Raw genomic sequence first — 18,457 nt, 5'->3', positions numbered from 1 at the left:
AGCTATAGGGTCTGCTATTTTTACCGTGCCTCTCTCTGCCTTGGAAATTAGGTGATGAAGAAAAACAGGAGCTTGGTCTGTGCGCTGCCCCTTTCTAAAGTCCCCAGATGCTTTATTTGACACTCTCACAGTACCGGCTCGGCCTCAACCTGTTTGGGTATTCACTGCAACGCTGCTGCTTCCCATATCCTCTGCTCCCAATAAATGCCAATTGGCTTGGCTTGTTTCCCAGAGGGATCTCATGCAATACAATCCACCATTCAGACAGCTGCATACATTCACCTTAGCAGTTGATTATTTAGGACTGTTCTCAAAATGTTTCATCTGCTGGTCCAGATAACAGATCTTTTACCCCGTTGCTAATAAGACCAACCCCGTGCACTGAGTGTCCCCTTCAGTGCTTTATCTTTTACACAGTTCATGTGAGGAGAGACATAAAAACCACTGAGCTCTTTCACTGCAAAGTCACTGACTGAATTCTCCGTGGGGACAATCAGATTGTTTTTATTTTTAGATCTTTTTATATCAATAACCAGGAAACTCTTTATGCATGTGTTACCCACACACTGAATGATGAGACAGGGTTTTCTCATCCAGGTGCCAGGTACATTTATTCAGCTGTAAACATAGTAAAAGAACAGTCAAGGATGAATGCCGGCTTTGTTCTCCACTGCTTTCCTGACTGTTATGTTACGACTGCGCTGACTTCCGGCTACAGAAGAATAACTATACAGTAACTAAATATCACTAAATCACTATCAAGTAATACAATGGAAGTATTCAGTACACAATATACCATAAGCTAAATCTATCCTGAAACTATCATTACCAAATCACCATGGCAACTGTGCAGCCTCTAATACACACTCTTATTATATCAACCACTGAACATAAATTACTTATATCAACCTCTGAACATATTATACTAATTATATCAACCTCTGAACATATTACAGATTAATTATATCAACAACTGAACATTTGTTTACGATGTCACTGCATCTTAGATGGGAATACATTTACACAATCAATACACAACCGTGACCTGTACCGTTCCCGCGCCACGGACCTAAAATAGCTATTCAAGCTAGCCTTTGTTAGCATTAGCTAGCGGACTAACTCCGTGACGTACATCACACTTATAAACATAAACACACGGCCCCATAAACGATAATAAACTTAACACACAATTATCAGTACTATATATGGCGCTTGTGTACGTCTCTCACCTGTAAACATAGTAAAAGAACAGTCAAGGATGAATGCCGGCTTTGTTCTCCACTGCTTTCCTGACTGTTATGTTACGACTGCGCTGACTTCCGGCTACAGAAGAATAAGAGCGCCAGTCGCTGACATATCAAAGCCACTACCGCCACCTACTGGTCAATACAAAATGTTGTCTTAGAATTACTTGACACTAAAGCAGGTGGGTTTACTGTCCTTTGTACTGTCTTTTAAGTGACACCAAGCGCTTTAGAAATAATAATGGTAATAATAATAATAATTACAAAAATAACCATGGCGGGGGTACCAAAATAATGACATACAGGTTTCTGGGCACAATCCTTAACCCTAAAATGTCCAGGGTGCCACACCCTCCCCTACTTAAGAAAAATAAAAAATGTATTAAATTTTTTTTCTTAACTCCACACACACCTATAACTGTACTACTGGTGTCTCTGCTTGAATAATCACTGTGGTTACATACACCAATAGCAAATACCTGTCCAATTAAGGTATTCTTCACACCATGTTCAATTAGACACAGTTAAAACTCATAGAAGAAGTTAGTACTGATCAATTGATACACAACACAAAATATTGTCGAGGGTAACCATTCTTTTCCATTCAAGATCCATAAACATGTACACCTCCTTAGGAGGAATTCTCTACTGTAACTAGACTCACTTATCGGCCAACATTTCACTATAGTCTGTTACCACCTTTCTCATGTTTACATATTAAGACACCATAACGTGTGTTTGTCACCATCTCAGTTTCAATTTATGACACCACATTATGTACTTTAAGATGCGCGTTATATTCTTGTGTGTTGTTTACGATGTTGTTTTTTCACATTCTTGCTCTTATCATAACCTGTTATGAGTTTGTTACTCCAGTCTCTAGCGTATTGTCTTTATGTCTGTGGGCATCCAAGGTCTCCACAGTGTCTGGAAACAAGGTGTTGGTGTGTCCACCTCAATACTGTCCATACCAGCTTGTCTCACTGTAGGTTGTCCCAGTGCATCATACGTCAGCATACTTGGCCGTCGCCGCTCTCTCTGAGGGTGAACATGCCGTGCCACAGGTGATGACCCCTGTTCTGTGTCTGAGTCTCTGTCTCCTTGTTGATGTTGTTCTACATCAGATGTCTGCTCATGTAGGCTGTGTTGATCCTGTGTTGTCTGCAGCTGAAGTTCCTCCTCTCCTCCAGCATCCAGTCTTGCTTCACAGGCCTCTGTTTCAGGATTTGGAGCATTAACTCTGCCGTCATGGTTGTCCTGATATGGAACCCGCCACACAAATTCACCTTCATCCTCACTTTCCATATCCATGTCCTGAGGTAGTAGCTGTTGCTGAGTTTTCCCTCTGTTTTGTCTCAAGCCCCTCTTTCTTTTGTCCTGCTCTTCTGTCTCTGGTCTTTCAATAGGTAGGCTGTCACACGGAAGCAACAGATTTCTGTGTACTGTGCGGCTCTTACCTCCTCTCTCCGGCTTGACCTCATAAACAGGGATGTTAGGGCTCTTTTGACTGACCACCACATACACTGTATCCTCCCAGTGTGAACGAAGCTTGCCAGGCCCTCCTCTTTCAGTGAGGTTGCGGAGCAGGACTCTGTTGCCAGGATGAAGCTGGGCTCCGTAGGTCTTTTTGTCGTAGTATGTTTTGCCTCTAGAAGCTTCTTTCTGAGCTGCTGTTCCTGCAATCTCATAAGCCTCTTTCATCCGTGACTGCCATTTAGCCACATACTCCTCATAGCTAACTTGTTGCTCCTGTGATGGTAAGTTGAACAAGATATCCACAGGGAGTCTGGGAGTGCGGCCGAACAACAAAAAGTAAGGGGAGAACCCAGTAGCGTCGCTTCGAGTGCAGTTGTAGGCGTGCACTACTTTCGCCAGTGAGTTCTTCCAGTCAGCCTTTTCAGCATCAGTCAGTGTTCTCAGCATGGACAGAAGAGTTCTATTGAAACGTTCCACTTGTCCATTACCTTGTGGGTGATATGGAGTAGTGTGAGAGCCACGCATGCCACAGACCTGTTGCAGCTGGGAAAACATCTTGTTCTCAAATTCCCGGCCCATGTCGTGATGGATTCTTGCTGGGAAGCCGAAATTGAGGGCAAAGTCATCAAAGACTTTTTCCACCACTGTCTTAGCTGACTTGTTTTTTGTTGCGTACGCTTGTGCGAAGCGTGTAAAGTGATCCATCACCACTAGAATGTATTCATAGCCATGTTTACAGGTCTCCAGATGTAAAAAGTCAATTGACACAAGCTCAAAAGGATAGGTAGTGGTAATGGGGGTCAGTGGGGCTCTGGTGGGCTTACTTGGCCGTTTCCTCTTCAGACATTCACAGGCATGCATCACAAAGTGTTCCACATCACTTTGCATTCGGGGCCAGTAGAACCTGTCTCTTATTAGTCCCAGTGTTCTTTCTGCCCCCAAATGTCCCATTTCTTTATGCAGTTCTCTGAACACAGTGTCATGGTGCTCTTTGGGAAGGAGGAGCTGATCTCTGCCATTAGCTCTCCTGTAGAGGACTCCGTCATCATTTACATGTAGTCTGCTCCACTGTCTCAACAAGATTTTTACATCAGGTGACTCTGCTTTTAAAGTACGACCTTTTGGCAGATAGTTGTTGGCTTTGTAATGCATGACACGACCAATCACAGCATCTTGATCTTGACTCACTCTGATTTCCTCTTGTGAGAGAGACTTTCCAACAGACAGTGATGTGGTGTCTTGCACTAAGCTGATGGCATTCTGGCTGACTACCGCGGTCTCGTGAAAAGAGCTTTTCCTCTGTATCACAGTGCTCTCCACGGCAGCCCTGATCACATCCTGTTGTACCTCTGCTGTGCACTGGTCCATGTACTGGTTGATGTTGAGTGGTAACCTTGAGAGACCGTCAGCATCTGCATTCCTCTTGCCTGGTCGGTACCTGATCATGAAGTTGAAGTCAGCCAATTCACCCACCCACCGATAGCCTGTAGCATTTAGTTTTGCAGTTGTGAGGACATATGTCAGGGGGTTATTGTCCGTGTAGACGACGAAATGTGGGGCATAATAAAGATAGTCACGAAAGCGTTCACAAATTGACCACTTTAAGGCCAAGAATTCCAGCTTTCCAGAATGCATATGATAGTTTTTCTCAGGGGATGTTAATGTCCGTGAACCATATGCAATCACCTTCATCTTGCCTTCTCGTTTCTGGTACAACACAGACCCCAAGCCCTCTTGTGAAGCATCACAGTGGAGTATGAATGGCTCTGCAAAATCAGGATAGCTCAAAATAGGTGGCTCTATTAGACAGTCAATCAACCTATTAAAAGCATCTTGGTGGCTCTGGGTCCAACAAATAGGTGTATTGGGTGGTGGTCGGCCCCTCTGTTTTGCACTAACCTTTTTTCCCTTTGTTCTTAGCACAGGTGGTGGAGCTCTGTCTGGAGGCAGGGTCGGAAGCTGGTACAGCGGTTTTGCTAACTTAGAGAAGTTTGGGATATAGGCCCTGTAATAGGAGAGGAAGCCAAGGACTCTGCTCAACTCCCCTACTGTGGATGGTGGTCGGTCTTTCAGAGCTTGAACAGGAGCTATTTCAGTTGGATCCATGGTGTATCCTTCTTCTGACACCATCCGCCCGAGAAAGCGAACTTTCCGCTTGAATACATCACATTTCTTTGGACTCAATTTGACACCATGTTTTTGGTATCTCTGCAGGACAGCACGGATGTGGTCTACATGACCGTCAAATGAAGGAGAGTGAACTAGGTTGTCATCTAAATATGGCTGACAGGTGACATCACGAAGGCCCCTCAGACAGTCCTCCATACTCCTTTGGAACTCTGCTGGAGCTGAGCTAAGGCCAAAGGGTATGCGGTTCCATTGGTATAAGCCCCAGGGTGTTATAAAGGCTGTGAGGTGGCGACTTTCAGGGTCCAGGAACCCCTGATGATATGCTTTGCCCTGATCAAGAACTGAAAACCAGGAGCTGCCGTGCAGGGAGTCTAGCATGTCCTGGATCCTTGGAATCGGGTGTCTGTCTGGTACAGATTTCCTGTTGAGTTCTCTGTAATCGCAGCACAGCCTCAATTCACCTGACTTCTTGCGAACACAGACGATCGGGGAGGAGTAGGGTGACCTTGACTCTGAAATCCACCCACGATTCAGCAGATCTTGGAGGTATTCCTTCACCTCTTGGTGCAGCGGTTTTGGCACTGACATGTAGGTTTTTCGAACAGGTGTGGTGTCATGCAGTGTGATGTGCACATTTAAGGTGGGAATGCATCCAACATCCTGGTCATCATAAGCAAAAGCATGACATTCCTCTTGTAACATCTGTCTCGTAATCTGCTGCTGCTCTTCACTTAGATGGTCTAGTTTCACTGGAGGATCCCACTGGGATGGCTTTTGGCTGTGTTGTGTGTTGCTGATTACCTCATTTAGCTGAATGGGAGGCTGTGCTGTATTTTGTCCAGCTGTCTCCGGTGTCTTATCAGCTGTCTCTGGTGTCTCGTCAGAGGACTCCACTGTGATGGGATATACTGCCTTTATTTCCTCTAGGTGTCCCAGAATGGTGCGAGGGATTAAGGTGACATCAAGCTTGCTGATGTTAGCAACTGAGACAGGGATGTGTACTGACCTTCCCTCACTGATAGTGACCAGTCCCTCTTGGATGACTAGACCCTCAGGCAGCTGTGACAGCACATCAGGAACAAACAACAGACTTTGTCCTGCAAACTGGGCTCCAACATGTGCACGGACATAGGTAGTGGTTATCTGTTCAGCAGCCAGGTGTATTCCCCTCTTCCCTGTCTGCACTGTCCCCACACATGGGCTCTGATCTGTGTGTAGTACCTTTAGCACTGCCTTAGCTGTTTTCACTGACACTGAGAAAATGCGGCTGATCCTCTGGTAGTATTGTGACCATGGCTGTCGCTTTCCCCACTTACCCACTACTTCTTCTATCACGTTGAATCCTATAATGGGTTGTTCTGCCACGTTGGGATCACTGGATACTAACATGGGAACTAATAGTGTCTTTTCTGGATGAGTGTCACAGTCCAAATAAAACTCAGTTTCGATCCACCCATCATATGGGATTTCACTCCCATTTGCAGCTAATGCCACCAGCGGTTCTGTCCCCAAAAGCTCAGTAAGCGGCCTGACAGTGCTGTGTGGAAGGTGTTTTTTTCGCCAGTCATTATTGATGAGACTTGCCTGAGCACCAGTGTCCCATAGAGCCTCGACAGGTACATTGTCTAGATGGCACTGGACCATACATCTTCTCCCGATGAGACTGATGAGCTTGGCTTGACGTTGTGAAGGCACATAACTTGTGGATGTGTCACTTCTGAGGTTGCTGCTGTCTGGCAGTGGGGTGGCAGATAGGGTGTCTGTGTGATCATTTCGCTCTTGAGAAGGTGAGGAGGTGTTTTGCAGAGAAACAGAATTTACCTGGGACCTGGAGAGTGGGTGGGCTACTGTGGGTCCCGCATCAGCAGCCCCCTCCCGTTTCCCTGCGTGAATCTGCCCTGCCTGCAACCACGAGAAAGATGGCCTTCTAGCCCACAGCGATAACAGTGTCTACATGTGTCGCCGGCCTGAGCCTCTCTGCATGCCTGGCATCCTCTTGCACACCTTGCAGCTGATGGTGGCCGGTTGTCTGTACTGGGTCTTGGCTTTGTTGCTTCTAGTGTCTCCTGAAACATTTTCTTCACCTCAAGAAATTCAGCCTTGAGGCCCTCAATAAGCTTGGTAGTCTCTGGATCAGGCTCTTTACTCTGTCCTTGTTTTTTCTTTGTGGAGACTACCACATCCCCTTTTGACTGTGTTTCATCATTTGAGTCTGTTTCATTGTTCAGAGGCAAGTGACTGTTGTTAGGTCGCTGTTGCTGTTCTGTATGGATCTCATTTACTCTGGGAGGCTTGACTGTGATGTTTCTCCTAAGCTTATTTTGCCTCTCTAACTCGAGACTGGCAGCCTCATTTATCTTTTCTATCAGGACTTCATCTGTGACTTTATGGTTGCTAAGGTGAGGTTTCAGCTGAAACTTCACTGCCTCACTAAACATACCAGTCTCTAATGAGCGCAGAAACTTACGCTGGATTAAGTCTGGACTGAACTGTTCCCCTTCCTCCTCATCACCAGACTTCCAGAGCAGTTTCTCTCTGAGCTCGATTGCCCGGAACAAAAAGGCTTGAGCTGATTCCTTGGGATCTTGGGATATGTTCATGAGTCCATTGAGCAGGTCAGATGATGAGTCCACTTTGTAATGTCCTCTCAGTATGGTTCTCAATATGGAGAGTGTGAGGTCCCGCTTAACCTCCAGCAAGTCTCGAAGGTGAAGGCCAGGACTTACTGCTTTAATCACTGCTTCGATGATTTCAGTCTCTGTGTAGCCCTTCTTCCGCCCTGATTCAATCTGGTTGGTCAGACTGGTGAAAGATAATTTGTCCCTCTGTCCAGCCTCCCCTATCTGACCCCAAATCCGGAAATCTTTTCTCAAAGTCACTTCTGGTGCTGTGATGGGTGCAGGCTGAATGGCCTCCCTCTCTTTTAACGCTGTTGTGTTGCTCAGCTGGGTCCCCAGCACCTCAATCTTCTCCTCCAGAGCACGACGTGCCTCTGCCTGAGCCTGCTGAAGCTGTGTGTACTCTTGTCTCAGTCTCTCTAGTTCACTAGGCTCAGTTTGTTGTTTTTCTACTTTGTCACCGTCATTTCTTTGTAATGATTGTACGTATAAAGAAAGTTCACTCAGAAACTGCTGGAACACGTGAGATTCCTCACTCTCTTCAATCTCGCTCAAAGTGCTCTCTGTTAACCGAATCAGGGCCCGACGGGATTGTTCTCTAAATCCCTCCCCTTTTGGTTCACTGCACTTGAGACGCTGGCACACATTGATGAGTTCTGGTTGCCCAAGTGTCCACAGCACTGCACTGATGTTGTCCTGGAGTTGCTCCATCTTTATCTTGTCTTCACTTGTCTAGGTTCGTCTCTTTAGAAGGAACTGCATCTCTTTCTGCCGTCCAAACAGTCCCTCCTGGCTAGCTCGCCAGATTATGTTACCCACACACTGAATGATGAGACAGGGTTTTCTCATCCAGGTGCCAGGTACATTTATTCAGCTGTAAACATAGTAAAAGAACAGTCAAGGATGAATGCCGGCTTTGTTCTCCACTGCTTTCCTGACTGTTATGTTACGACTGCGCTGACTTCCGGCTACAGAAGAATAACTATACAGTAACTAAATATCACTAAATCACTATCAAGTAATACAATGGAAGTATTCAGTACACAATATACCATAAGCTAAATCTATCCTGAAACTATCATTACCAAATCACCATGGCAACTGTGCAGCCTCTAATACACACTCTTATTATATCAACCACTGAACATAAATTACTTATATCAACCTCTGAACATATTATACTAATTATATCAACCTCTGAACATATTACAGATTAATTATATCAACAACTGAACATTTGTTTACGATGTCACTGCATCTTAGATGGGAATACATTTACACAATCAATACACAACCGTGACCTGTACCGTTCCCGCGCCACGGACCTAAAATAGCTATTCAAGCTAGCCTTTGTTAGCATTAGCTAGCGGACTAACTCCGTGACGTACATCACACTTATAAACATAAACACACGGCCCCATAAACGATAATAAACTTAACACACAATTATCAGTACTATATATGGCGCTTGTGTACGTCTCTCACCTGTAAACATAGTAAAAGAACAGTCAAGGATGAATGCCGGCTTTGTTCTCCACTGCTTTCCTGACTGTTATGTTACGACTGCGCTGACTTCCGGCTACAGAAGAATAAGAGCGCCAGTCGCTGACATATCAAAGCCACTACCGCCACCTACTGGTCAATACAAAATGTTGTCTTAGAATTACTTGACACTAAAGCAGGTGGGTTTACTGTCCTTTGTACTGTCTTTTAAGTGACACCAAGCGCTTTAGAAATAATAATGGTAATAATAATAATAATTACAAAAATAACCATGGCGGGGGTACCAAAATAATGACATACAGGTTTCTGGGCACAATCCTTAACCCTAAAATGTCCAGGGTGCCACACATGCTCTGACACGATGTAGCTGAAGTGTGCATACTGTACACTGCTCTAGGAATGGGTTTCATTTCTTTACATAAAGAACTTTGCCTGAGTAAATAATATTCTAAAGTTAGAATAATTTCCTGATTAAAGGGTCAGCAAAGAAACTACAAATCTGACCAGTCCTCGATCCATTCTGTCGACACTGTGTAGACATTTCAGTGGGTACTCAAAAACACCCAGCCCTATACAAAATACATATAATGAGAAAATGATGTCTACAACCACAAATACCACAAAAGAGACTTCATTTAATAAACAAATAAGTAAATGTCACATATATATATATATATATATATATACGTATATATATGCTTATAGTTGTCACTTGACCTTTTTTTGCTAGTCAATGCTTGAAGGAATCATTTCAATGAACATTCATACGAAAAAACAAAAAAAAACGGAAGAGAAATTTGGGGAAGATGTTTTTGTACATCTGTGTGCCCATCAATTTGATCGTATTGATCATATCTTTTGAAATGGGAGCATTACAGTCAAAGTAAGCAACAATGTCTGATTAAGTGTTTGCCTGAGGTAAAGCTATTGTATAGGCTGTGTCTGAACACATTTGATCATGTCTTTGTGGTATGCTATTTGTCGCGCACCTCCTCCACTGTGATTAGACGGCTGGGTTAAAAGTGACGAGTACAGTTTTTTACACAGAGATGAACATTTTGGAAAAAAAAATTGCGTAGCGTAAATACACGGTGCTCCAATTGCAGAATCCTGGCCTCAGGAGGAAATACTTTGGTGGACATGGCCCCTTAATGAATGTCATTTATGATCTTTTTATTTTTCTCAAATGCAAATATACTGTAGACCAATTCAGACCCAAACAGTATGTAATGGTTTTAAGTTGTGTTTGTGCTCTCCTTCACTGTAGAGTCTATAAGGTCAGGATTCCTCTGAAAGAGCCATTCAATTGTGTGTCAGACACCAACTGCATGTAATGACTTTGACATGCATAACATCACTGCAGAAGTCCATGGAAGGAGCAGTGCACACTTCTGCCCTTGTATCACCATTGAATAGACGATTGAACAATGGCTCCCCGCTGTGACAGATGATGAGCAGGGAGTAGAGGAGTGAGATGAGACTGCCAAATGCCTCTGTTTCTGTCTCCAAATCGATATTCTCCTCATTCCTGACCTTCACTGGGATGTGTTGTGGGAGCCTCGGCTGCCCAGTTGACAGTTTGATCAAGCCTAATGAATAGAGTGTTCAGCTGAGGAGAGGACCTGCAGGCTCACAGTAGGACTTCATAACACAAGGTTTATGGGGAAAACTGCAGACGATGGGAAACACTGCACCATGTTTTTATATTCTGTTAGAGAGACCCATCAAGTTTTCATCACCAACAAGTGGATCTAAAATAAAGTGATGAAGTGACTCCCACAGTGACAGATGAAGAGCAGGTAATAGAGACCGCCAAATGCCTCTGTTTCTGTCTCTAAATCAATATTCTCCAGAAGACACAGTACATAGAATAGTGAAAGTAATATAGCTAAGTAGGGTATAAATTACAGTTTGCTGTTGTAGACTACCCGCTGGCCAGCTTGGGTCCTTCTGTGTGCAGTTTGCATGTTCTCCCTGTGTTCCTGTGGGTTTTCTCCGACTTCCTCCCACAGTCCAAACACATGTTGGGATAATTAGGTTCCCGTATGTGTGAATGTGAGTATGAATGGTTGTCTATCTCGACTACAAAGACGATCATCGATCGTTGGCCTAAGGTGTTCTGGTACCAAGTGCACCTTATCCTTGAACATGGTGTTCGTTATGGCCAATCCATGACTAGCACAGAAGTCCAACAACAAAGTACCACTCGGGTTCAGATCAGGCAGGCCGTTCCTCCCCATCACCCCCCTTCAGGGTTCTCCATCGTTGCCCACGCAAGCGTTCAAGTTCCCCAGTAGAACTATAGAGTCCCAAGTCGGTGCCCTTTTCAAGTGCCACCCAGAGAATCCAAGATGGTCGGGTACTCTGAGCTGCTGTTCGGTGCATAAGCACAAACAACAGTCAGAGATTTCCTCTCAGCAACTCGCAGTTGCATGGAGGTGACCCTCTCGAACTCCGGGGAGAATTCCAACACACCAGCTCTCAGCCAATGTCCGGCCACCAGACGCTCACCGGGGGGATCCCTTCCCAGGTCCGTCTCTAGAAGGGGGCCCCAGTTTCACAACGATTCATATAAGGTCTGTGAATCGCTCTTGGTCTGGCTCCCGTCCTGGGACAACTTTACCTTGGGAGACCCTACCAGGAGCTATTGCCCCCAACAACACAGCTACCAGGGTCACTGGGACACACAAACCACTGACAAATGACAGAATTCTTCTTGTCCTTTGCTGTGTGGGAAATGACCATCTTAGATTGAATAATCAATGTATTGATTTGGGGATGTGATTGTCTGTGTTTAAGTTGTGAGGTAGTCAGATTAGAGTCAGCTGTATTGAGGAGGTCCTAAGGTGAATGACTGATTGTATCAACCTTGTCATGAGGTCAGCATCTGTTGTTCTGTTGTTTACCTCTTGATACTGCATATAAGACAGTCCAGTCAGAGAACAACCATACGGGTCTTCTATAGAAGTCTTCCACAGCTGCTCAGCAGTTCAGCATCAAAGTCCTAAAAGCCAGCAGACTGCAACCATCTGATGCTACCAAGCCTAAATGCACAAACAAGAGCCCACGTGATACTGCAGATGATGACTCAGGAGTACATTTCACTATTGTGTGGATGATCTTTCCAGTTTCTATCTATAATTCATTCAGCTTCATGTCTCTAATTTATTTTTAAAGATGTAAGACTGTGTGCAACATCTGCAGCCACCATGGAAATGTCACAGTTTGAAATATTTAGATGATGAAAATCAGGCTGTAGTGATATGACTTGTACCTATCCTATAAATCATCAGTAACTAATATGTAAGGGATAATGTACAGCAAAATTCAGGAGCAGACAGCCCATGAGTGAAAGCATATGTCCAATCAGGTGCAGCCGAGAAGTGTCTGCGCAGTTGTAGGAAGGTACAGCAGGATGAAGATCGGCTTTCTTCTTCTGTCCGTGACAGACGACAGTGCAAACAATCCTGTATTTATATACCTGCTATCCCTCCATGCTTGAAATAAAGATGGGGAAATGTTTCATTGGTTTCCTGTTTCATCAATCATGTACCGTGACACCGCCTAGAGGCACACCCATCAGGCATCCAATGCTGTGAAGCACCACTCACCCTCCCATCCAGGAACACATGGAAATGCCAATGCGATGCCAGCACAGGTGCGTGCGGCTTCTGTGGTCAGTGTAGCAGCTTCAGTTGATTATAATGGACGCCCTCTGCTGCGGGTATGCTGATGTTTCATGCCACGTCTGTGCATTATGTGTATTTGTATTTTGGCCGTTAAGAACCAACAGATGGTACATCAGTAATAGATGATACAAATACCTGTTGAATGAGCTTTTATAACTTAAAAAGTAAACTTGCACCAACTGTCATACAATATTTGAACTAAGAATGTAGTATCATTACCTCTCAAGTGTCTGGTGATACACTTATAATGTTAGATTATTTGACTGGCTAAATCATATAATTCAATTCAATTCAATTCAATTTATTTTCATATAGCGTCAAATCATAACAGAAGTTATCTCGAGACGCTTTATATATAGAGCAGGTCTTAGACCGTACTCTATAGTTTAGAGACCCAACAAGAGATCCCACCAACAGCCTTGCACCGGAGCGCACCGTGGCCAGGAAAAACTCAGTGGATGTAAAAGAGTGATAATACAACTATCGGATTTGATATCATTGGGTCGTCCTAGCTAGCTCGCCAGCACTCTCCTGCATCTCTCCTCAGTACATCCACGTATGATGGTGGGGGACGTCACCGTGATCGATGCCCGTGCGTTGGTTCACACAGCACCAGCATGCTTGCTGGGAGTTATATACTGCATCTTCATGTGTGATAATCGGATATTGCCTATGTATCATAAATCGGTATCAGCAAGTCCCTGGAGTGCACGTTAACGCATTCATCAATATGAATGGATTTCATATGCATGCTCTATTTTGGGTTTCCCTCCCCTTCCTGTAGATAGCATGTTTTTGCATGACTAAGCTCTCAGTGAAGCCTGAAGAGTGCATAGGCTCTCAGTGATGGGCAGGTACAGTAAGAGGCCAGGCAGTATTAGTGGTATTCATTGTTAATGTATGCTGATACATACTGTAGTATGTTTATAATATGTGGCTTTATGTTGCATATTAGGCTTGAACTGGGGATACATCTCTGAACTTGGGTCTTGGAACTTCTTAGTGGATTTGACAGAAACAGGGATTGTAGTACATTCATTTTAAATGCTGTGTTTTTATGCTGATGTTTTTTCACCCTGCCACATGTGCTCTCTCACACTGACTCATTTCAGCACCTCTCCAACAATTTATCAAGTCTCAGACAGTTGACAAAGTCCAGCTTGGTGGGACAGGCAGCGGAGCTGATGAAAAACGAGGTGATGAAAAGGTCTGTCAGGAAAGTGGGTCAGCCTGCTCCTGAACACAGCGGTTAGTGCACGTGATGGTCCACGCTGCTGATAGGCCTTCATAGTTAATGAACCTGTCAACTTAATGCTTTATACAGCACAGTAATCCCTCTATAAATGATGTAACACTTTACCTAAACCTCCCAGAACACAGTAGTCAAACTGCTCAACAGCTTTTCCTCATCAGTCAAGTCAACTTGTGAAATGACCGATTCATTGACTTTCTCTTTATCTGTTATGGAGGCACATCTGTGTTAGAGCAATGTGTGATAGGCAGGGATCATGGTTTCTTCATGGTTTCTTCATGGTTTCTTCATGGTTTCTTCACGGTGTTGGGACCTCCCCTCACCAGGTCTTTGGGGACAAAGAGCGGCCTACAAGGCAAGGAGCCTTAAGACAGGCCTACATGTAAGATCAAAAGCCCGATCAAAGGAACAAAGACTAACCGCCAGCTCTTTGAGATCGCCCACCTGGGTGTGAGATTTCATTTGAATCCAAACAGGGGTCTCCCATTGGATGAGGCTCACAGGAACTGTGGGGTCTTTCCGGTGACACGCCCACAATCTCACCGGAGATATAAGCAGAGCGCACCTTTAAGGACGTCCCTTTCCATTGCGACCTCCAGGAGGTACCAACGCTGCAGCGTTCCCCTTTAAGACCTAGCCACAGTTCCTGACCTCGCTGGACGAGTTAAGCTATTGTTGTGTTCATCAGACTTTCAGATCCCTCATCCCTGCAGAAGGAAGAAACGGACCCCCGTTCTTCACGAAGAAAGAACGACCGTCTTTTTCTTCACTGAGTTAACTCGGGCTTAGGGTTAGGGTGAGGGGTTAATCTGGCTGCTTTCCCTCTGCTGCCACACGGAGAACCAGCCCCGCCGTTCACCAGCTGACGAGCATAATAACGGCCCGTTATTACCCGAGCTTGCGCAACGCCGCCGGACCAATTAACGAACAATACACACCCTAATCACTCTTCAGGGGATGACTCTCGCCATCTTGATATATCCAAGATGGCGCTAACAACGGCTGCCTCGGCGAGTTGGTGCGCTCTGTTTTTCTTGTTTTTTTGTGTTTCTTTTTTTTTTTTGTGAAAGTTCACGGATTGTTTTCTCTAGAGAAGACATCCTGAACCTCAGGGAATCCACCCCATCAGATCTTTTTCCCACCTTTCTGGCTCCTTCAGCGGATTTAATGCACCATCACGCCGTTCCCCGCGCTGCGCTGGGAAACTCCGACCACGTCTTGGTCCACCTCATCCCCTCTTACAGGCAGAGGGTCAAACTGGCCAGACCGGTTGTGAAGAGGACTAAGAAGTGGAGCAGCGAAGCGGTGGAGGATCTGCGTGAGTGCCTGGACTGCACGGACTGGGAGATGTTTAGGACCGCCACTGACGGTCTGGACGAATATGCAGAGGCTGTGACGTCGTATATCAGCATCTGTGAGGACAGCTGTATACCGACGCGCACCAGGGTTCACTACAACAATGAGAAGCCTTGGTTCACAGCCAAGCTCAAACAGCTTCGTTTGGTTAAGGAAGAGGCATTTAGGAGTGGTGACAGAGAGGGCTTTAAAGAGGCTAAATACGCGTTTGGCAAGGCAATGAGGGAGGCCAAACGGCAGTATTCAGAGGGCCGGTCCTGAATACATCTCCTCAACCCCCAGCCATCAGCCACCAGCAGTTAACACTGTTAACACCAGCACCCCCCAGCTTTCTCCACAAACACCAAGCCTGTGCACACCCCTCCCCCCCTTCACACCTCTTTCCATCCAGGAGGGGGAAGTCAACAGGCTCTTCAAAGGACAAAACCCCCACAAGGCAGCCGGCCCAGATGCTGTCTCACCTGCAACCCTCAAACACTGTGCAGACCAGTTGTCTCCAGTGTTTACAGGGATTTTTAACACCTCCCTGGAAACCTGCAGGGTGCCTGCCTGCTTCAAAGCCTCCACCATCATCCCGGTCCCCAAGAAGCCAAGGATCTCAGGTCTTCAGGATTACAGACCCGTCGCTCTGACCTCTGTGATTATGAAGACTTTTGAACGCCTTGTGCTCCACCACCTAGAGACAATCACCAACACCCTGCTGGACCCACTGCAGTTCGCCTACAGAGCCAACAGATCTGTAGACGACGCAGTAAATTTAGCCCTCCACTACATCCTCCAGCACCTGTTTGTGGACTTTAGCTCCGCATTCAACACCATCAGCCCAGCTCTGCTACAGGACAAGCTTTCCCTGCTGAGCGTGCCTGACTCCACCTGCAGGTGGATTACAGACTTTCTAACAGACAGGAGTCAGCACGTAAGGCTGGGGAAGCAAGTCTCCGACACACAGACCATCATCACCGGTGACCCCCAAGACTGCGTTCTCTCCCCTCTGCTCTTCTCCCTGTACACCAACGGCTGCACCTCCAGACACCAATCTGTCATCCTGCGCGGCTCCCCAGTCAACACGCTGGAGTTGTTCCGTTTCCTGGGCACGACCATCGCCCAGGACCTCAAGTGGGAGCTAAACATCAGCTCCCTCACCAGTAAGGCCCAGCAGAGGATATACTTCCTGCGGCAGCTGAAGAAATTCAACCTCACACAGACCATGATGGTGCACTTCTACTCGGCCATCATCGAGTCCATCCTCACCTCCTCCATCACCGTCTGGTTCGCCGCTGCCACCGCCAGGGACAAGGCCAGGCTGCAGCGGGTCATTCGTGCTGCAGAGAAGGCGATCGGCTGCAACCTTCCCTCCCTCCAGGAGCTGTACACCTCCAGGACCTTAAGGAGGGCAGGGAAGATTGTGGCCGACCCCTCCCATCCTGGACACCATCTATTCCAGACTCTCCCATCCGGCAGGAGGTTAAGGTCCATCAGGACCAAAACCTCATGCCACAAAAACAGTTTTTTCCCCATGGCAGTGGGGCTCTCCAACAGCCCATCCGCCCCCCTGTGACTGTCTCTCCCTCACACACACACTACTGCCCCTATTACTCCCCCTCTCTCATACACTCTCAATACCACCCCCTATAGTATCCCTCTCTCTCCCTCTCCCTCTCTCTCCCTCTGATACTGATTGTTTTGTTTGCACACCGGCAATATTTGCACTATCTGTTTATATCATGTTTATTTTTGTTTATAGCTTATTTTGTAAATTGTACATTTTTATTCTTATTTTATTCTAACGTTTTATCTATTTCTGTGTTATTATACTGTCTGACTTGCACCAACAAAACCAAAGAAAATTCCTAGTGTATACCTCTTACACCTGGCAATAAACACCTTTCTGATTCTGATTCTCTCGTGCATCCCATTTGCATCTGCACTCTTGATGCAGAGCCTTGTGGACCCTTACCGATGCTCATGTCTTTTCCAGAACCTGATCCTGGTTCTGATCTTTCCATGCCACCCACGAGCCCACAGCCGCCGTGGGTTGGCAGTCTAAACCTGTTCTATGATCACAGGTCTTGTCTTTGTGAATGCAGTTCTTCAACTCTTCCTTCTGGGTCCACGCGAACCAGGTAAAACCTTAGATGCCTTTTGCACTTCCAGGAGAGAGGGCAGCCTCCACACCCGAAAGGGGGGAGCAGTCCCCACTCTCAGAGGAAGTCATTGCTTACTGCGTAACAGTAACACCTTAGGAATAGCTGCATGCCCCAACTCACCCCGTCGGCATGCACTAACTTCTAACCCTAACCCTATAGTAATTACTTTACATTTTGTTCTAGGATGAAGATCCCTTGGGTCCTTGGCATTCTCCTCAGTTTACGTGTCACCCTGGCTATTGAGGTGGTCGACCTGGTCCACCGACCGGCACAGTCCTACGGGAGACCCCCGGACTGGTTTCTTCATGGTTTCTTCACGGTTTCTTCACAATTTCTTCAGGGTTTCTTCAGAGTTTCTTCATAGTTTCTTCATAGTTTCTTCACGGTTTCTTCAGAGTTTCTTCAGAGTTTCTTCATGGTTTCTTCACGGTTTCTTCACGGTTTCTTCACAATTTCTTCAGGGTTTCTTCAGAGTTTCTTCAGAGCTTCTTCATAGTTTCTTCACGGTTTCTTCAGAGTTTCTTCAGAGTTTCTTCATGGTTTCTTCACGGCTTCTTCACGGTTTCTTCACGGTTTCTTCAGAGTTTCTTCAGAGTTTCTTCAGAGTTTCTTCATGGTTTCTTCACGGTTTCTTCACGGTTTCTTCACGGTTTCTTCAGAGTTTCTTCAGAGTTTCTTCAGAGTTTCTTCATGGTTTCTTCACGGTTTCTTCACGGTTTCTTCACAATTTCTTCAGGGTTTCTTCAGAGTTTCTTCAGAGTTTCTTCATAGTTTCTTCACGGTTTCTTCAGAGTTTCTTCAGAGTTTCTTCATGGTTTCTTCACGGTTTCTTCACGGTTTCTTCACGGTTTCTTCAGAGTTTCTTCAGAGTTTCTTCAGAGTTTCTTCATGGTTTCTTCACGGTTTCTTCACGGTTTCTTCACGGTTTCTTCAAGGTTTCTTCACGGTTTCTTCACGGTTTCTTCAGAGTTTCTTCATGGTTTCTTCACGGTTTCTTCACGGTTTCTTCATGGTTTCTTCACGGTTTCTTCAAGGTTTCTTC

This window comes from Sebastes fasciatus, chromosome 18 (genome assembly GCF_043250625.1).
Source record: "Sebastes fasciatus isolate fSebFas1 chromosome 18, fSebFas1.pri, whole genome shotgun sequence".
NCBI classification, from domain to species: Eukaryota; Metazoa; Chordata; class Actinopteri; order Perciformes; family Sebastidae; genus Sebastes; species Sebastes fasciatus.
The sequence above is the reverse complement of the archived record's forward strand: the minus strand, read 5'-3'. Positions refer to the sequence as shown.